Source organism: Heptranchias perlo, chromosome X (genome assembly GCF_035084215.1).
Source record: "Heptranchias perlo isolate sHepPer1 chromosome X, sHepPer1.hap1, whole genome shotgun sequence".
Classification (NCBI taxonomy): Eukaryota; Metazoa; Chordata; class Chondrichthyes; order Hexanchiformes; family Hexanchidae; genus Heptranchias; species Heptranchias perlo.
Window position 1 is genome coordinate 26,260,952 of NC_090370.1, and position 16,061 is coordinate 26,277,012.

Below are 16,061 nucleotides of genomic sequence, written 5' to 3' on the forward strand. Positions count from 1 at the left end.
TTCCCCGGCATATATTTGTCACGATACCGAAACCCAGCCTTCTATCAGTCTATTCCTGGAGGCCCCACTCACTGAGCATACAACCTTCAGCAGGGTCTGTGGTGGATTTCCGCAGTGGGAGTGATCCCAGAGTAACTGTCGTGATCGCTCCCTCGTGGATGGTCCGGGTCGCGTATTTTGAGTTATCCTTGTGTGTAACCCGCACACATCAATAAAACAGGGAATTCTGGAAACACACTGCAGGTCCTTCTGTATCTGGAGATCAAATGACGGTTGTATAATTGTACCAGCAGTTAACAGGCTCCTGTGAACTCCTCCCTCTGTTATTTTAAAGCAGACATTAACCCATTTATTTTAAACGGGTTTATTTTAAATAACTTAACAATTGGCTTGAAATGGTAGACTCGGGACTGTCACGCAAACAGGTTGAATCTTCATACAATAATGGACACAGTCATTTTTAGACTGGAAGCTTAAACCTGCCGTTTCACCTCCAGTCAGGAACAAATCACAGTTTTACATCAATCTCTGATTTGACAGCAGGTTTCCAGCATTCACCGTTCTTCTTCCTGACTCGAAACACAGTTGTAAAGGAGCCTTCTCTTCCGTGCCTCGGAGCTCTGAACGATGGAAGAAAGTGACTCGGGCACATTTCCTGCACGCGTCAAGATTAACCCACACGGCGAGTTCATTGACTGTGAAGAGACCCTCTCAGTGTAGCCCTGAAGGACAGTGTCGAGGGTGAAGTTCTGTTCCCACCGTACGATCCTCCCCGCACCCCCCCCCCCCCCCGACCCCCGCCCCGCCGCCGGAGTGTCCTTTCTGAGCTCCAGTCAGGTGACGCTGAACACTCAGGTGGGAAAGACCAAAATCTTCAACAAGTTGTTGAAAACAAAGCTGATTTATTTGACAGATAATAGAATATTAAACTCCAGCCCAGTTAGAGGGGTTAATAACATCAGCAGGAACAAACTCCGACTGTCAGAATGGACATGGTTCAGTCCTGGATGTGATTAACATCAGTAATAACAACAGAATCCAACACCTGCAGTCAAATGTGAACTCGCTGGTGTCACAGCAGGTGGGATGAAGAGTGAATCCCTTCCCACACTCAGTGCAGGTGAATTGCCTCTCCTCAGTGTGCACTCGCTGGTGTATCAGCAGGCGGATGAACGAGTGAATCCCTCCCCACACTCTTTGCAGCTCAACGGCCTCTCCCCAATGTGAACTCGCCGCTTGATCAGCAGGCGGATGAACGAGTGAATCCCTTCCCACACTCATTGCAGGTGAACGGCCTCTCCCCAGTGTGAACTCACTGGTGTATTAGCAGGTGGGATGAACCAGTGAATCCATTCCCACACTCAGTGCAGTTGAACGGTCTCTCCCCCCGATAAACCCGTTGGTGTTTCTTCAGTGTGGATCGACATCTTAGTCTCTGCAACTGGTCTCATCTTAGATAGAGACAACACAGGAAGTGCAAAATAGATTCACCAGAATGATACCAGAACTGATAGGTTTTAAATATCAGCAAAGACTGAACAGGCTGGGGCTCTTTCGTTTTGAAAAGAGAAGTCTGAGGGGTGACCTAATAGAGGCCTTCACAATAATGAAGGGTTTTGACAGGGAAGAGTTCGAGAAGATGTTTCCACTTGTGGGGGAGACCAAAACTTTGGGTCATTAATATAAAATAGTCATTAATGAATTCGAAAAGGAATTCAGGAGAAACTACTTTACCCGGAGAGTGGTGAGAATGTGGAACTTGCTATTTCGTAGAATGGCATTTCCTTCTGCGCCTCCTGCGTTGCCTCGATCTAAGATGAGCCCAGCTACAGAGATTAGGATGAAGGTTTATCAGTAATTTGTCGTTTTCCATTTGGTTATAATACTTCTTACTGGTCTCATGGACTGGTGGCTAGGATGAAGGTTTATTAGTTATTCTCTTTGGTTAGAGCTGGTAGACAAAGTCCGGTCTTCGCACTGAGGAAACCATCCAACGTGTTGTGTGGCACGATCATCGTGCTAAATGGGATTGATTCAGAACAGATCAAGCAGCTCAAATCTAGGCATCCATGAGGCGCTGTGGGCCATCAGCAGCAGCAGAATTGTATTCTAGCACAATCTGTATCCTCATGGCCCGGCATATTCCTCACTCTACCATTACCAACAAACCAGTGGATCATCCCTGGTTCAATGGGGAGTGTAGAAGAGCATGCCAAGAGCAGCAACAGGCGTACTTAAAAATGAGGTGCCAACCTGGTGAAGCTACAACTCAGGACAACATGCATGCTAAAGAGCGGAAACAACATGCTATAGACAGAGCTAAGCGATTCCACAACCAACGGATCAGATCAAAGCTCTGCAGTCCTGCCACATCCAGTCGTGAATGGTGGTGGAAATCAAACAAACGGGAGGAGGAGGATCTGTAAACATCCCCATCCTCAATGATGGCGGAGTCCAGTACGACAGTGCAAAAGACAAGGCTGAAGCGTTTGCAACCATCTTCAGCCAGAAGTGTCGAGTGAATGATCTATCTCGGCCTCCTCCCGATATCCCCACCACGACAGCAGCCAACCTTCAGCCAATTCGATTCACTCCTCGTCAAATCAAGAAAAGGCTGAGTGCAGTGGATACAGCAAAGGCGATGGGCCCCGACAAAATCCCGACTCAAATACTGAAGACTGGTGCTCCAGAACTAGCTGCGCCTCTAGCCAAGCTGTTCCAGCACAGCTGCAACACTGGCATCTACCCGTCAATGTGGAAAATTGCCCAGGTATGTCCTGTCCACAAAGAGCAGAACAAATCCAATCCGGCCAATTACCGCCAGTGATCAGTCTACTCTCAATCATCAGCAAATTGATGGAAGGTGTCGTCGACACTGCTATCAAGCAGCACTTTCTCACCAATAACCTACTCAACGATGCTCAGTTTGGGTTCCGCCAGGACCACTCGGCTGCAGACCTCATTACAGCCTTGGTCCAAACATGGACAAAAGAGCTAAATTCCAGAGGTGAGGTGAGAGTGACTGCACTTGACATCAAGGCAGCATTTGACCGAGTGTGGCACCAAGAAGCCCGAGTAAAATTGAAGTCAATGGGAATCAGGGGGAAAACTCTCCAGTGGCTCGAGTCACACCTGGCACAAAGGAAGATGGCAGTGGTTGTTGGAGGCCAATCATCTCAGCCCCAGGACATTGCTGCAGGAGTTCCTCGGGGCACTGTCCTAGGCCCAACCGTCTTCAGCTGCTTCATCAATGACCTTTCCTCCATAATAAGGTCAGAAATGGGGATGTTCGCTGATGATTGCACAGTGTTCAGTTCCATTCGCAACCCCTCAAATAATGAAGCAGTCCGAGCCCGCATGCAGCAAGACCTGGACAACATCCAGGCTTGGACTCATAATTGGCAAGTAACATTCGCGCCAGACAAGTGCCAGACAATGACCATCTCCAACAAGAGAGAGTCTAACCACCTCCCCTTGACATTCAACTGCATTACCATCGCCGAATCCCCCACAATCAACATTCTGGGCGTCACCATTGACCATAAACTTAACTGGACCAGCCATATAAATACAGTGGCCAGAAGAGCAGGTCAGAGGCTGGGTATTCTGCGGCGAATAACTCAGCTCCTGACTCCCCAAAGCCTTTCCAAGTCAGGAGTGTGATGCAATACTCTCCACTTGCCTGGATGAATGCAACTCCAACAACACTGAAGAAGCTCGACACCATCCAGGACAAAGCAGCCCGCTTAATTGGCACCCCATGCACCACCCTAAACATTCACTACCTTCACCAATGCACAATGCACAATGCACTGCAGCAACTCGTCAAGGCTTCTTCGACAGCACCTCCCACCTAGAAGGACAAGAACAGCAGGCACATGGGAACAACACCACCTGCACGTTCCCCTCCAAGTCACACACCAGCCCGACTTGGAAATATATCGCCGTTCCTTCATCGTCGCTTGGTCAAAATCCTGGAACTCCCTTCCTAACAGCACTGTGGGAGCACCTTCACCACACGGACTGCAGCGGTTCAAGAAGGCGGCTCACTACCACCTTCTCAAGGGCAATTAGGGATGGGCAATAAATGCTGGCCTCGCCTGCAACGCCCAAATCCCATGAACGAATAAAATAAAATTTCAGAATATGCTGTGCAGTTTTGGTGCCACATTTTCGAAACAACATTAAAGCCATAGAGGTTACTTTGTAGATTCACACGAATGAGGCCAGGGAAGGGGAAATTATGAGGAAAGATTCGCCTCTCGGGAGGCGAATAGTATCGATTCATTTCAGGGGAAGCTCGATAAGTACATGAGGGAGAAAGGAATAGAAGAATATGGTGATAGGGTGAGATTGGATGGGGTGGGAGGAATCTTGTGTGGAGCATAAAGAGCAGCACAGACCAGTTGGGCCTAAGGGGAAACTATTGCTACATCCCTGGGTTACACTGTGGTATTGCTAGATATTGGGACAGTGCAGAAACTTGTATATCCAGTTTAGATCATAAAGCGTAAGTATTGTTCCGTCTCTGGGTTACACTATCGTATTGTTAGATATGGTGCAGTGCAGAAATATGAACACCCAGTTCAGATTATAAGGGGAAACTATCGCTACATCCCTGGGTTACACTATCGTATTGTTAGATATGGAGCAGTGCAGAAATATGAACACCCAGTTCAGATTATAAGGGGAAACTATCGCTACATCCCTGGGTTACACTATCGTATTGTTAGATATGGTGCAGTGCAGAAACACGAATATCCTGTTTATTTCATGAGGTGAATCGACTGGACTCGGGAGTCGGAAGTACAATTTCAAAATGTGTGGATGTCACTAAATTGGGAGGTATAGATAAAACTGAGGAAGACTGCCACGAAATACAAGCAGACGTTAATAAACTTGCAGAATGGGCGTGTAAATGGTAACTGAATTTCAATCTAGTTAAGTGTGATATCCTACATTTTGGAATTCGTAACAAGGAGACGCCATACTCTGGAAAATAAGAGTGTAAATGTATTCGAGCAGCAAAAGGATCTTTGGGTACAGATTCACAATTCATTAAATGTAGCAAAACAGGCTAACAAAGCCGTAAATGCCAACAGATGACTGGGCTTCATTTCTAGACTAGAATTCGATACAGAGATGCTATGGTAAACTTGCAGAGAACCTTGTTTAGACCAGACTTAGAATACTGTAATAAAAACAGAAAATGCTGGAAGCACCCAGCAGATCAGGTATCTGCAGAGAGAAACAGCGTAAACATTTCAGGTCTGTGAACAGTTCTAGTTTCCACATTATGAAAAGGATATAGAGGCACTGGAGAAGGTGCAAAAAGGATTCACAAGAATGATAACAGAACTGAGAGGTTATAATTACTAGGAGAGACTCCACAGTTTGTGGCCTTTGTCTCTGTGGCCTAATAGAGGTCCTTACAACTAAGAGGGGGGACAGATAGTGCAGAGATAGAGAAGATATTCCCACTTATGTCATTGATATAACATAGTGACGAATGAACCCAATAAGGAAATCAGGACAAACTAATTTACCCAGATATTGGTTAGAATGAGGTATATGCTACAACATGGAGTGGTTGAGCCAAACAGCAGACAACTATTTATTACATGAAGGAGAAAAGAAGAGGAAGATATGCTGAAAGGGTTAGATGAGGTGGGCTGGGAGGAGGCTCGTGTGGAGCATGGACACCGGCGTGGACCAGTTTGGTCGAATGACCTTTTTCTCTGCTGTAAATTCTATATAGAATCTATGTAAAATCTACGTATTGTTTTATTCCTAAGTTACAGAATCGAATTGTTAGATATGGGGCAGTGCAGAAACAAGAATATCCAGTTCAGATTATAAGGTGGAACTATTGTTATATTCCTGGGTTACACTGTCGTATTTTTAGATGTTGGACACTGCAGAAACACGAATATCCAGTTAAGATTATAAGGGGAAATACTGTTACATTCCTGGGTTATATTATCATATTGTTAGTTATTGGACAGTGAAGAAACACGAGTGAATCTACAATGTGCTCTCTCTATGGCTTGAATGTCGTCTCTATAATGGGGCAACAAAGCTGCACACGATACTCTGGAACTACTGACTGTAACCAAAGATATATAACAAATAAAGCGCCAACCTAGTCATCAGTCCCAAAGATCAGTAAAACGGCCTATGACCAAAGAGAAAAAAGACAAATAACGAATAAAGCTTCATCCCAGTCACTGTACCTGGACTCATCTTAGATAGATGACTCCATAAAGTCTTCCTTACAGTTGTACAAATCTATTTCAATGCGATGTCTGTCCATAAACCAAGTTATGTTGTTCTAACAAAGCGGTGTCCACGAGTAGTTTTCAATGTTAATTTATCTCAACATGTCCAACTGTTGTATAAATCTCTGTCTGGTACAAGAATATTAGCCCAGAAACTACTTTTGCTCATAAAGTGAACAACTAATGAGAAAAAACGGCCACAACATAAATAAGAGACCAAGGAGGAGTAATGAAAACCTTGGTCAAAGAGTGAGTTTAAGGAGGATATAAAAGGATTAGACGGAGAATTCGTTGTCTGAAGAAATGGCCACCAATGGGGGGACGGAGTGATTGGAATATGGTTAAATGTAACAAGAATAACTTGGAGCGCCTTTAACATTGATAAAGATCACTAGGTGATTCGCAGGGGTACAATCAGACAAAAATAGACCCCCGGCCAAAGGAGGAGTTATTAGGAGCATGAGATGGGTTTCAGCAAGGTCTGAAAGGGGGAGACGGAGATGAATGGTAGCGGGGCTTAGGGCGGGCATTTTGGAGCGTGGATATGGCTTAAGCCGCGTCTGTCAAAAGTAGGGCAAATGGACTGCAGATGCACAAGCGGCCAAAGGTGGAGGAGCAGTGGGAATGGGCTGCAGAGCAGGAGGAGATTACAGAGATAGGAAGGGGTGAGGCTCTTATGTATTTAAGGACGAAGATAAGCCACGATCTTATTAAATATGGGAGCAGGCTCGAGGGACTGCATGGCCTCTTCCTGCTCCGATTTCTTATGTTCTTCGACAAGAAAGAAAAATTAAACCTGCAGGGTGAGGAGACAGGAAGCCATTGCAGGTCAATAAGGACTTGGGTGATTGGTGAGGGACTTATTGTGGGATCGAATACGGACAGCTGAAGTTTGTGGAGAGGCCGGAGAGGAGGACAAAGGCCATAGACGTAACAAAGACACAGCTAAAGGTTTTAGTAGCAGATGGGCTCGGCAGGTTGGACGTTACGGATACAGAAGTAGGCGGTCTTTGGGATGGAGCGGGTATGGGGTCAGAAGCTTCGCTTGCGGTCGAATAGAACGCCGCAGTTATGAACAGTCAGGATCAGCCTCAGACTAAAGCCAGGCATGGGGTTGGAATCAGTGGCAATAATGTGGAGGTTGTGGGACCAAAGACTCTCCAATTGTAACCGGAGGAAATTGTGGCTCATCTAAAACACGATGTCGGACTGACAAAACACAGACCTGGAAGGATCAAGAGAGGCGGTAGTTTTGTCAGCGTACACCTGAAAGCTGGTCCGTTTCCGCGATGATGTGCCCCAGTGTCCAGTGTGCATTATTATGAAATGTTTCACAATGCCCATATGTGCCCCAGTCTCCAGAGTGCATCAGATTGTCCAGATGTGGCCCAGAGTCAAGTGCAGATTATTATTAAACGTTTCTCATTGACCAGATATGGTCCATTGTCCACTGTGCATTATTATTAAATGTTTCACATTGACAAGATGTGACCCAGTGTCCAGTGTGCAATATTACTAAAAGTTACATGTCAACCAGATGAAACCCAGTGCCCAGTGTGCATTATTATGAAATGTTATATGTTTTCCACATCAGACCCAGTGTTCAATGTGCATTATTATTAAATGTTTACGTTGACCAGATATGCCCCAGTGACCAGCGTGCATTATTGCTAAATGTTTCACTGAGGCCATTTATGCGTAAGTCTCCAATGTGAATTATTAGTAAATGTTTCAGATGGACCAAATGTGGCCCAATGTCAATTGTTCATTCTTATTAAATGTTTCTCATTGACCAGATGAGGTCCAGTGTGCATTAATATTACATGTTGCACGTTGTCCGGATGTGAACCAGTGCCCAATCTTCGGGCTTACCAGTAATCTTTGCCATGTTGTATGCTTTTTATTTTTACCTGATACCATCCTTGACTTCCTTAGTTAGCCATGGTTGGTTCACTCTTTTTGTGGAGTCTTTCCTCCTCACAGGGATATATTTTTGTTGCGAGTCATAAAATATCTTTTTAATGTTTGCCACTGCTTATCCATCATCAGACCATCTAATCTGTTTACCAATCCACTTTAGCCAATTCCTTTATAATTGCCCTTATTTACGTTTTATTCTGTAGTTTCAAACCGAAGATCCTCGCTATCAAACTGGATGTGAAATTCTATCATGTTATGATCACAGCTTCCCAAGGGATCCTATGCTTTGAGATCATTAATTTATCCTGTTTGTTACCCATTACCAAATCCAAAATGGCCTGTTCCCTGGTTGGTTCCCCGACGTATTGGTCTAAGAAACAGTCCCTAATACACTCTATGAACTCTTCCTCAGGGCTACTTTTGCCAATTTGATTTGTCCAATCTCTATGAAAGTTAAAATCGTCCATGATTATTGCATTACATTTTTTTTACAGAAGGTATGAAACATTTCATTTTATTTCCTTTTTCTTCTTTGATGCTGTTCTCCTCAATGTGATGTAACAGTGTTGGGAACATGGAATAGCTCGAGTGATTAATTTTCAGTCCGGCTTGCCACAGTTTTAATGACTTTTTGAATGCTTGTTTCTGTTCACAAGGTCGAAACAAATCATTGCCTCTTCCTTGTAACTTCAAATTCAGTTCGTTTAAAATTGAGAACCTGTCAGCCAGGTATGACAACTTCATTAACCAACTGTCATCGGAAAACAAATTTGTCATGTTGGACTGTTTCTCTGCCAGAAAAAAATGTGAATCTCTTGCTGAGGTTGTATACACTTGTAAGCACCCTGCCCCGTGACAGCCATCGTACTTCAGTGTGAAACAGTAAATGAGTAAGCTCAGGTCGTATTTCTGAACATATCGCTTGGAAAGCCTGCAGTTTAGTGAGCTTCCTTTAATGAAATTAACAATTTTCACTACTTCCTTCAGTACTGCCATAAGATCAGGGGAATACCCTTGGACGGCAAAGCTTCGTGGTGAATGAAACAGTGATTCCAAACATCATGATCAGCTGCCTCAGATATTCTTCTCATAATTCCACTATTTCTACCTGTCATATTTGCTGCTCCATCACTTGGAATTCCTTTGCAATTAGCCCAGTCCAATTTGTATTTTCCATCTACACAGTCATGCAGTGCTTCGAATATCTGTGCTCCTGTATTTGTTGGTAAAGTTAGACAACACAGCCAACCTTCCATAAAGTCATCTTGCCCGACATATCTCACATAAACTAACAGTATTACACAATTTGAAATATCAGCACTCTCGTTCAAGTTGGATAGTAAAATCCCCGGCTGACTGTAACCGAGTAATAATCTTGGCTTCTAAATCCTCAGCAATAGAACATATTCGCCGAGACATTGTGCAATCACTGAGAGGAACGCTTCTCAATTTTTCAGCAGGCTTCTCGTCGAAGATTTCCGCACCATATCCAGAGATGCTGGAAGAATAAGTTTTTCGGCAACTGTAAGGGTCATTTTCTCTTTTCCCACACGGTTTGCGACCAAATATGACGCCAGTTGTGCCTTATCATTCAGAGCAGTTGACCGATTAAGAACTGGTGCTGATAACTTTAATCCCCGTTGCTTCCTTTGAAAAGATTCAAGCGGGTGATCAACGAGATCCCCATGTTTTGTTTCTAAATGTCTTCTTAATTTTGACGGTTTTAAACTCTTGTTTACAAGCACCTCGCTACAAATAACACACTGGGGCTTTGGATCATGGTTTGCATTTGTACAATTGATGAAAACACATTTCAAAAAAGCCTCACTATACTGCCTCGTCTACGATTTGGTTTTCTTCTCAGTGGACGGTTCAGACCAGGGCGACATGACAGAAGTATGTCCCTCATTACTTGAACTTTCTGTTGCAGATGACGTATTTGCACATGCTTTTGTCATTTTCGGATGTAAATGGATTTGATAACTGTGTTTTTGAACTTATTTTTTTGTTACAAAATTATCAATTTTTGGGAATTAAGGTTTGGTGATTAAGCCGCCCCTGACTCCTTTCCCCGTGATACTGGGCCCAGACCAGCACCACTCACCGTGGCTTTGGCGTTGAGGAAGAGCGCGTCCTGGTTGATGCTGAGAAACACTAAACCTAACAGAATGACCATTCCACCGGAACAAGATCATCGCTCCACAGAATGAAATGACTGCCTGTTATCTGCCCAACGGGAATTACCGAATAAAAACGTGAATGTTAACTTCAGTCCAACATTCAACCAATCAATGTCACGCAATCACAAGTTCTGACTACAAAACTGCCTGTGACATTTCATCTCGTTATGAAATAAATGTTTGCCCTTTTCTTATTTGATGTCCAGTTATGCTTCATTTGATTTTCTTGGGTTTGTGACCGTACCCATTTCATGGCAGTGAGCTGATATTGCCAATCGGGCTCAGCATTATCTGGCGAGCAGTAACCTGCCCTATAAGCTCCGCTGATAACCTGATATCTGACGAATTTCCTTTCCATGTTCCAGTACATTTATGCTTTTCTTTTTAGGGTTCAAACGAGGGGGCATAAAGTTAAACACAAAGCAATTTGGCAACATGCAGGTCTCCGTATCAATGCAAGAGCACGCAGAAGGAATCCCAATGGACCAAATCCCTTCTCATTCACTGCCACTGGAAAAAAATCCGAACAGACTAAACCCTTTCCTATTTTGTCCCATTGCATAGAATCCCAATGGACAAAACCCCTTCTCATTCACTGCCACTGGAAAAAAATCCGAACAGACCAAACCCTTTCCTATTCCCTCCCATTGCAGAGAATCCCAAAGAGAAAAACCCCTTCTCAGTCCAAACCATAATAGAGTGCGGTGCCCAGAACTGAACACAGTTCTCGAAATGAGGTCTAACCAGATCTCTGTATAACTGTGACATAACTTCCACTCCTTTTTATTCCAGTTCCCTTGAGATAAAGATCAAAATTTCACCTTATATTTTTGGTGGACCCCTAAATCTCTCTCCTCCCCCACAGTTCCTTGCTTCTTGCCATTTAGAAAATACTCTGATCTATCTTTTTCAGGTCCAAAGTGGATGACCTCACACTTTCCCACGTTGAACTCCATCTGCCACTGTCTTGCCCACTCACTTAATCTATCAATGTCCCTTTGCAACTTTCTGCTCCCATCTATAATGCTTACTGTGCCACCTAACTTCTTGTCGTCAGCACACTTGGATATAAGGCTCTTTACATAAGAGCATAAGAAATTGGAGCAGGAGTAGGCCATACGGCCCCTCGAGCCGGCTCCGCCATTCAATCAGATCTTGGGGGATCTTGGACCTCAACTCCACTTTCCCGCCCGATCCCCATATCCCTTGATTCCCCTGGATTCCAAAAATCTATCGATCTCAGCTTTGAATATATTGAACGATTGAGCATTCACAGGCCTCTGGGGGAGAGAATTCCAAAGATTCAGAGTCCTTTGAGTGAATAATTTTTTCCTCATGCCGATCCTAAATGGCCGACCCCTTATCTTGAGACTATGACCTCTAGTTCTTGACTCTCCAGCCAGGGGAATTAGCCTCTCAGTATCTACCCTGTCAAGCCGTCTAAGAAATGTATATGTTTCAATGCGATCACCTCTCTTTCTTCTAAACTCCAGCGAATATAGGCCAATTTTACACAATATCTCCTGATAGCAGCAAGAACTCCTTACTCTTATATTCCAACGCCCTTGCAATAAAGACTAACATATCATTTGCCTTCGTCACTCTCGTTAGACACTCGGTAGCTCACTATTTCCAGTATGTTTTTCGTCCATTCCTTCTACGGGTAAAAGAAATGAACGTTGAAAACAATTTATTCTAATTACACCTGTTTATGTTTTGGAAACAATACCCAGCTGAATTGCAACGCATTCGTTTGTAAACTTTGAGTTTCTGAAGCAAGCAAATTAATACAAACACTGAATTGCGATGGCTGGGAATCAGAACCCGGGTCAACTGCTTAAAAGGCAGCTATGCTCACCACTATACCACCATCGCTAACTAGCAACAACAATTAAATAGTTCCTAAACATCAGACCCTGAACACACACTCTCGGCTGTTGGATTCTGTTCCTCATTTAAACTGGTTTCTGACGGATCCTTTCTCGCTCTGTTGCAGTTCCCGTTTCCGTCCAGTAGATGACGCCAAGCCCCAATCAATGGAAATTACACAACAGCCAGTAATTGTTCACCTGATATCGGACTGAAGAGACAGTCGATCCCTGCAATACTTGACCAGCTGCACGCACATTTTCCGGCAGCTCACATCAGCCACTGGGTAAAGTTAAATAATTACATTAAATCATTACGGAGACCCAACTACCAGCTGGACACGAATGGCAGCTTAATATTCAAGTCCATATGATCTTTAGAAAGGACAGAGAAGTAGGAAAAGGAAGAGGAGTAGCAATATTGCTAAAGGACAATATTACAGCAGTTGAAAGATGGAATATCAGTGAGGGTGAGCGGGCAATGTAAACACTCTGAGAGACCCATGGAGAGCAAGGTTCGTGTAGTTGATGCAATATGTTTGGATTTTCCGAAGGCCTTCGATAAGGCACCGCATTGTTGACTCGTGGCTAAGTTCAGAGCAGGTGGAGTCAGGGGACAGATGGCAGAATGGTTTGCAAGCTGGCAACAAAACAGAAAACCAAGAATAGAGGTTAAGGGTAGTTACTCAGATTGGCAAAAAGGTGGGAAGTGGAGTTCCACAGGGATCGGTGTTGGGACCACTGTTGTTCACAATTTACATTAACAATTCGGGACTCGAGAATCGGAAGTACAATTTCTAAGTTTGTGGACGAAACCAAATTGGGGGATGTAGTTAATACAAAGGAAGAATGTGTCAAAATGTAAGAGGACATTAATAAACTTGCAGAATGAAGAATAAGGAGATCACATACCAATTGGATAATAAGAGTCTAATCGGGATAGAGGAGCAAATGGATCTCGCGGTATAGATGAACAAATTACTGAAAGTAGCGATGCTGGTCATAAAAAGGCAAATCAAACACTAGGATTCATTTCTAGACAGATAGAATTGAAAAGCAAAGAAGTTTTGTTGAACTTGTAAGGGACCTTGGTTGGACCAAACTTGGAGTAATTTGCACAGTTCTGGTCTCCAATTATAGAAAGGACTTAGAAGGTGCAAAAAGATTCTCATGATACGAGAAATAAAAGAATATTCTGACGAGGAAATGCTGAACAGACTGGGGGTGTTTTCACTAGAAAAGAGAAGGCTGAGGGGTGTTCTGATCGAGGTCTTACAGTGGGGTTTCATAGGGTAGACAGAGAGAAAATGTTTCCACTTGTCGGGAGTCCAAAACTAAAGATAATAATTATAAAATAGAAAATAGTCGCGAATAAATCCAATAGGGAATTCAGGAGAAAGTGCTTTACCCAGAGAGTGGTAAGAATGTGGAAAACACCAACGCAAGGAAGAGTTCAGACGAATAGCACAGGTGCATTTAAGGGGAAGCTAGATGAACACATGATGGAGAAAGGAATCGAAGAGTATTCTGATCGGGTTAGATAAATTAGGGAGGGAGGAGCCTCGTGTGGAGCATAAACACCGGCATCGACCAGTTGGGCCGAATGGACTGTTTCTGTGCTGCAGTTGCGATGTAACTCGATGTAAAGGCTCTTTTCAGAGCCACCGACTGTATCTGTGAAAGGGCTGGTTCCTGGCTGGACGGAGACGCTGATATCCTGGTACTGGTGCTGCTTTATTCTCGTTGTAGGCGAGATGAGGTATTAATGGGACTGGAGTCGGGGCACCGACCACATGCCGGTAATTTGAACGGTAACTTATGGACCCCAGTCCACACATCACCAGATTTCTTGTATTTATTTAAACTACTTGTCATGCTGGGCTCGTAAAGCATCACCAGAACAGCTCGACTAACCTTTCTACATCTGCGGCATTCAGCGCTTCGCTCCGTTTCTGTTCTATTTTGTTGGATTATTTACATAACGCATCAAACTCACTGGGGAATCAATGATATCTAACTCTGTACAGAAACAAGTAACAGTGAACGGCCTGGTGCCCAGGAGATCAGAAATGTTACTCGCCTTTCGCCTTGTTGACTAGTAAACCGTGTTTCGAGTCCACCTACCCGCTTTGGTTCCATATGGGGGATTAAACAGAGAAAGCGGGAGGGGAGGAGACAGAGTGACAGACAGGACAGATGGCAGACTCTGATCTTCCAGCTCCACCTCCAGTTCGCTCCGACCACCGATTTCTAACGATAATAGAACCGAAACACAGCGCTCCGCACAAACCCTTACAGACTCGGGCTTCATATTCAAAGATTCCCAGAAACGCGGAGCTTTCAAATAAACCCCGTTACAATGAAAAGTCAGTAAGATTCCTGCCTGAATACAGTCCATTCAATAACAAGTCAACTCGGCTCCTCCATTACAGTCTGTTTCCCTGTTCTATCTCCCCACACATCCCCTCCCAGACGGGTTCAGCTGTTCACAAACACCTCACAAACATTTGGAGAATCTCATGTGTTCGGGTTTGAGTTATGACGCGGAGTTTCTCCACCAGTGTTCCGCTCTGACAGAGACTCTCACCCCGTATCTGTGAAAAGATTATGACCATGAACTGGGACTGGAGCCGAAGACATCCCCAGTTGCAGTGAGGCCCGGCCCGGACATCTCTTTCTTTCGGTTTAATATCAGACAGTATCCCACCTTCATGTCCGTACTAGAGAGAGAGAGACTGTCAGTCTTACACGTCCTATCAGTGTGTTCATATCACGCTCTGTTGTCGTATCCAGCCCTCAGATACAGCACCAGAGAGAGAGAGAGAGGGCGACAGACACGTTGAGAGACAGCGCGGAGACACAGTGCCACGGTACCAATTGAAGACTGACATGCAAAGTCCCGTTCTTTCCAGAAAGATCCCATTGGAGAGACAGAAGATGCAATCTCATCTCTCATTGATCTTGTACCAGATGCAGACACATTATTAATTCCACAGTCAGGGACAGTGCAGAGAGTGACAAAAACAATGGGTCACATTTAATCCTCTTTTGCCTGTTGCACTATGTTTGATTTTGCAGCTCATGGTCGTTCGGTACTAAACTCTTTAACCGCGCGTTTCACTCTGATTAAGTTAATCTGGGACTGTTGCCGTCAGATATTAATCCTACATGGTCCCAGCAAACACACCGCCTCACTCTTTCCTCCAATGTTTCTGCAGGATTGGTTTGAGAAATCCTCCCTCCAGTTTCTTCCTCAAACGTCAGTTTTATCAGTAAAGAGCACAAGAATGAACAGAACCCATTGGCTCATTCCACAGCCGCCCACTTTATCTCTGAAAGGCTCTTTACCATCAAAAGATACCGAGAGAAACAGCAGGGATGGAAACATCCAGTTTAATGGTTGGAGATTGTAAAGTCAGTCTGGATTCCAGCGTTCGGCACTGGTGGAATCCCATCTGTTTCCCATTCTGGTGCCTGTTCCTGCACTGCCTGTGGACCCCATTCCCTCTGACCTTTCCCCCACTTCCTTTGCTCAGACTCTGAAAAATTCCAATTGGGGAAAGTTTCCATCGATTTTTGTATTGGGAAAAAAAGAGATATCTGCGCATGCGTGATTCAGCCCCGCCCCCAGCGCTGCTTGCTGGTGAGCAGAAGAGCGCATGCGCGCTCTCCCCCCCCGCCCTCCCCCAGCTCGGCCTGTGGGCGCCATTCCCTCAGTGAGCGGAAGAAGATGGTTTAAAACAGCCGGGAATGGAGAGATCACGGCCCCCGGGGGAAGGGAGCAAAGAGCAGCCTCGTTACAGCAGCTCATCGCT

At 44.5% G+C, this 16,061-nt stretch overlaps 1 protein-coding gene and 1 non-coding gene across 2 annotated transcripts in view; both read right to left on the minus strand.

Annotated features, from left to right (window-relative positions):
- Window positions 1-16,061, minus strand: part of LOC137306868 (uncharacterized) — a 244,784-nt gene that overhangs the window by 190,658 nt on the left and 38,065 nt on the right. The window lies entirely within an intron of this gene.
- On the minus strand, window positions 12,181-12,253 carry trnak-uuu (transfer RNA lysine (anticodon UUU)). Its single transcript has one exon. It is a non-coding gene; the product is annotated as a tRNA-Lys (tRNA).